Below are 6,514 nucleotides of genomic sequence, written 5' to 3' on the forward strand. Positions count from 1 at the left end.
CCGGCCTATAATTGCCTGGCTGAGAACAGTAGGTGGTGAATGTGTTGAATTCGTTGCCACAGGTGGATGTGTTGGCAGGTGATGGAGTGTAAATATGGCGGAGGCTGATAGGTTCTCGATCACTCAGGGCGTGAAATGTTCCGGTAAGAGGCAGAAGAATTGATTCGGGAGGGAAATTGGTCAGCCATGATGAATGGCCTGATTCTGTTCCCATGTCTTGTGGTCTAAACACATATTTACCTTCTCCCCTCTTTCCAGTTTCTGCAGAGATCGCTCCCTTCATTTCTCCTTTTCCACTGTTGTTCCTCCTGGCACTGACCCCTGAAAGTGAGAGAAATACTACACCTGCCCATTCATCTCCTCCCTTACTCCATTCATCGCCCATCGATGTTCTTCCAGGTGAGGCAACGCTTCCTCTATTGCATCCGCTGCTCCTAATGCAGCCTTCTGTATATTGATGAGACCCGGCGTAAATTGGGGGGATAATTTTGTCTAGCACTTACTTTTCAGCTGCCAAAAGTGGATCATCCCTGTGCCCAAACAATTTTATTCCTATCCTCATTCCCGTTCAAACATGTCGGTCCATGGCTTCCTCTTACGCCATGATGAAGCACACCCCCCCCCCCCCCTCCGGCTGGAAAAACAACACCTTATATTTTCTTTACTTAACTTCCAACCAGATGGCATGAGTAGCGATTTCTCCTTCCAGTCAACTTTATCCTTCTCCCTCCCTTCATCTTCTCTCCCCCAATCTGGCTCTTACCTCTTCTTCTCACCTGCATATCACCTCCCACTGTTGCCACTCCTCCTTCCGTTTATTTCATGAACTACCCTCTCCTCTCCAATCAGGTGCCTTACTCTTCAGTCCTTTATTGTTCCCACCGAACGAACATCATCAATCACATCACATCGTTCCTCCTTCTTCCGCCCGGCATTTGTATTCTGGCCTTCCCCCTTCCATTCCAGTCCTGAAAAAGCGTCTCAGATCGAAACGTCAGCTGCTGATTTATTCCCATAGACGCTGCCTGTCCCGCTGAGTTCCTCCAGCAATTTATGTGTGTAACTTTCCCACCTAGTGGTGTCCTGCCGGAATGGCAGGTCCTCTGTGCGGAGCACTCTCACCTGGAAGTTTTCTGCCGCAACGGCCGCTCCCTTGTTGACAACACTCCCACCCGGTGGTGTGCTGCCGCAATGACAGGTCCGCTGTGGACAACACTCAACAGTTAACAGACGGCAGTCAACATTTTGTGAAAGGACACTTCATCAGGACCGGAAAGGACGGAGAAAGATGCTAGAATGATAAATTGAGGAAAGTGTTAGAATTACAAGCTGGCAGATGAGGGACAAGGTTGGGGGGAGGGGGATGGAACTGAACTCAGAGGCTGGGAGATGAGAGTTGGAAAAGTTAAAGTGTTGCAGAAGAACGAATCTAATAGAGGAGTAGGGTGGATCACTGAGGAAAGGAAGGGTGAGTGGAACCAGAGAAAGGTGATGGGCAGGCGAGAAGAGAAGGGGCGACAGGGTAACTATTAACACACACAAAATTGCTGTAGGAACTCAGCAGGCTCTGCAGCATCTATGTAAGGGAGTACGGACAGTCGATGTTTCCAGCTGAGACACCAGCAGGACTGGTGGAATAACGATGAGGAGTCAGGCTGAGAGGCTGTGGGGATAATGGGGAGAAATACAAGGTGATAGGTGCAACCGGAAGGAGGGTGTGGGGTGAAGTAAAGAAGGCAATGGAAGAAAGAAATAGGGGCTGGAGCACCAGCCGGAGGCAATACCCATCTGTCCTCTATCAGATTCCCCTTTTCCCGTCCTGTATCTCTCACCAATCAACTTCCCAACTCTTCACCATTCTGACATGGATACAATTGATACAATGCCTGAATACAATTTTGATTTTATCGCTCCCTAAGCGACTGCAAGCTGTCCAGGCCCTGACTCAGCAAAGCAGTCCCAAACCATAATGCACTTTCCATCCGGCTCCACAGTTAGGATGAGGTTTTGGTGTTGGTGGGCAGTGCGCTTTTCCCTCCAAACAGAGCAATGTGAATTTCTGCCAAAACCTTCAACATTTGTCTCACGTGTCCTCGGATCATTCAGGTGATCTTTTGTAAACCTGAGACGTGCAGCAATGTTAATGAGGATTGAAGGGTTCACAAACTTTCTAGCACCACTCTAAACCTGGCCCTCACAGCCACAGAAACCCTGGCCCACACACCGTCACAAAACCTGACCCTCACAGCCACAGAAACCCTAGACAACATACCGCCCCAACACCTGACCCTCACATCCACAGAAATCCTGGACAAAAACACCGTCACAACACCTGACCCTCACGGCCACAGAAAACCTGGCCAACACACCGTCACACCTGACCCTCACAGCCACAGAAAACCTGTTCCACACACCGTCACAACACCTGACCCTCACAGCCACTGAAACCCTGTCCCACACACCGTCACAACACCTGACCCTCACAGCCACAGAAACCCTGGCCCACATACCGTCACAACACCTGACCCTCACAGCCAAAGAAACCCTGACCCACACACCGTCACAACACCTGACCCTCATAGCCACAGAAACCCTGGCCCACACACCATCACAACACCTGACCCTCACAGCCACAGAAACCCTGGACCACACACCGTCTCAACACCTGACAGTCACAGCCACTGAAACCCTGTCCCACACACCGCCCCAACACCTGACCCTCACAGCCACAGAAAACCTGGCCAACACACCGTCACACCTGACCCTCACAGCCACAGAAAACCTGTTCCACACACCGTCACAACACCTGACCCTCACAGCCACTGAAACCCTGTCACACACACCGTCACAACACCTGACACTCACAGTCACAGAAACCCTGGCCCACACACCGTCACAACACCTGACCCTCACAACACCTGACCCTCACAGCCACAGAAACCCTGGCCCACACACCGTCTCAACACCTGACCATCACAGCCACTGAAACCCTGTCCCACACACCGTCACAACACCTGACCCTCACAGCCACAGAAACCCTGGCCCACACACCGTCATAACACCTGACCCTCACAGCCACAGAAACCCTGTCCCACACACCGTCAGAACACCTGACCCTCACAGCCACAGAAACCCTGACCCACACACCGTCACAACACCTGACCCTCACAGTCACAGAAACCCAGGCCCACACACCGTCACAACATCTGACCCTCACAGCCACAGAAACCCTGGCCCACACACCGTCACAACACCTGACCCTCACAGCCACAGAAACCCTGGCCCACACACCGTCACAACACCTGACCCTCACAGCCACAGAAACCCTGGCCCACACACCGTCACAACACCTGACCCTCACAGCCACAGAAACCCTGGCCCACATACCGTCACCACACCTGACCCTCACAGCCACAGAAACCCTGCCCCAAACACTGTCACAACACCTGACCCTCACAGCCACAGAAACCCTGGTCCACACACCGTCACCACACCTGACCCTCACAGCCACAGAAACCCTGGTCCACATACCGTCACAACACCTGACCCTCACAGCCACAGAAACCCTGGTCCACACACCGTCACAACACCTGACCCTCACAGCCACAGAAACCCTGTCCCACACACCGTCACAACACCTGACCCTCACAGCCACTGAAACCCTGGTCCACACACCGTCACAACACCTGACCCTCACAGCCACAGAAACCCTGGCCCACACACCGTCACAACACCTGACCCTCACAGCCACAGAAACCCTGGTCCACATACCGTCACAACACCTGACCCTCACAGCCACAGAAACCCTGTCCCACACACCGTCACAAAACCTGACCCTCACAGCCACAGAAACCCTAGACAACATACCGCCCCAACACCTGACCCTCACATCCACAGAAATCCTGGACAAAAACACCGTCACAACACCTGACCCTCACAGCCACAGAAAACCTGGCCAACACACCGTCACACCTGACCCTCACAGCCACAGAAAACCTGTTCCACACACCGTCACAACACCTGACCCTCACAGCCACTGAAACCCTGTCCCACACACCGTCACAACACCTGACCCTCACAGCCACAGAAACCCTGGCCCACATACCGTCACAACACCTGACCCTCACAGCCAAAGAAACCCTGACCCACACACCGTCACAACACCTGACCCTCATAGCCACAGAAACCCTGGCCCACACACCATCACAACACCTGACCCTCACAGCCACAGAAACCCTGGACCACACACCGTCTCAACACCTGACAGTCACAGCCACTGAAACCCTGTCCCACACACCGCCCCAACACCTGACCCTCACAGCCACAGAAAACCTGGCCAACACACCGTCACACCTGACCCTCACAGCCACAGAAAACCTGTTCCACACACCGTCACAACACCTGACCCTCACAGCCACTGAAACCCTGTCCCACACACCGTCACAACACCTGACACTCACAGTCACAGAAACCCTGGCCCACACACCGTCACAACACCTGACCCTCACAACACCTGACCCTCACAGCCACAGAAACCCTGGCCCACACACCGTCTCAACACCTGACCATCACAGCCACTGAAACCCTGTCCCACACACCGTCACAACACCTGACCCTCACAGCCACAGAAACCCTGGCCCACACACCGTCATAACACCTGACCCTCACAGCCACAGAAACCCTGTCCCACACACCGTCAGAACACCTGACCCTCACAGCCACAGAAACCCTGACCCACACACCGTCACAACACCTGACCCTCACAGTCACAGAAACCCAGGCCCACACACCGTCACAACATCTGACCCTCACAGCCACAGAAACCCTGGCCCACACACCGTCACAACACCTGACCCTCACAGCCACAGAAACCCTGGCCCACACACCGTCACAACACCTGACCCTCACAGCCACAGAAACCCTGGCCCACACACCGTCACAACACCTGACCCTCACAGCCACAGAAACCCTGGCCCACATACCGTCACCACACCTGACGCTCACAGCCACAGAAACCCTGCCCCAAACACTGTCACAACACCTGACCCTCACAGCCACAGAAACCCTGGTCCACACACCGTCACCACACCTGACCCTCACAGCCACAGAAACCCTGGTCCACATACCGTCACAACACCTGACCCTCACAGCCACAGAAACCCTGGTCCACACACCGTCACAACACCTGACCCTCACAGCCACAGAAACCCTGTCCCACACACCGTCACAACACCTGACCCTCACAGCCACTGAAACCCTGGTCCACACACCGTCACAACACCTGACCCTCACAGCCACAGAAACCCTGGCCCACACACCGTCACAACACCTGACCCTCACAGCCACAGAAACCCTGGTCCACATACCGTCACAACACCTGACCCTCACAGCCACAGAAACCCTGTCCCACACACCGTCACAACACCTGACCCTCACAGCCACAGAAACCCTGGTCCACACACCGTCACAACACCTGACCCTCACAGCCACAGAAACCCTGGTCCACATACCGTCACAACACCTGACCCTCACAGCCACAGAAACCCTGTCCCACACACCGTCACAACACCTGACCCTCACAGCCACAGAAACCCTGCCCACACAACGTCACAACACCTGACCCTCACAGCCACAGAAACCCTGGTCCACACACCGTCACAACACCTGACCCTCACAGCCACAGAAACCCTGGTCCACACACCGTCACAACACCTGACCCACACAGCCACAGAAACCCTGGTCCACACACCGTCACAACACCTGACCCTCACAGCCACAGAAACCCTGGTCCACACACCGTCACAACACCTGACCCTCACAGCCACAGAAACCCTGGCCCACACACCGTCACAACACCTGACCCTCACAGTCACAGAAACCCTGGCCCACACACCGTCACAACACCTGACCCTCACAGCCACAGAAATCCTGGTCCACATACCGTCACAACACCTGACCCTCACAGCCACAGAAACCCTGGTCCACACACGGTCACAACACTTGACCCTCACAGCCACAGAAACCCTGGTCCACATACCGCCCCAACACCTGACCCTCACAGCCACAGAAACCCTGGTCCACATACCGTCACAACACCTGACATCACAGCCACAGAAACCCTGGCCCACATACCGTCACCACACCTGACCCTCACAGCCACAGAAACCCTGCCCCAAACACTGTCACAACACCTGACCCTCACAGCCACAGAAACCCTGGTCCACACACCGTCACCACACCTGACCCTCACAGCCACAGAAACCCTGGTCCACATACCGTCACAACACCTGACCCTCACAGCCACAGAAACCCTGGTCCACACACCGTCACAACACCTGACCCTCACAGCCACAGAAACCCTGGTCCACACACCGTCACAACACCTGACCCTCACAGCCACAGAAACCCTGTCCCACACACCGTCACAACACCTGACCCTCACAGCCACTGAAACCCTGGTCCACACACCGTCACAACACCTGACCCTCACAGCCACAGAAACCCTGGCCCACAC

Source organism: Hemitrygon akajei, chromosome 26, assembly GCF_048418815.1.
Source record: "Hemitrygon akajei chromosome 26, sHemAka1.3, whole genome shotgun sequence".
In the NCBI taxonomy this organism is placed as follows: domain Eukaryota; kingdom Metazoa; phylum Chordata; class Chondrichthyes; order Myliobatiformes; family Dasyatidae; genus Hemitrygon; species Hemitrygon akajei.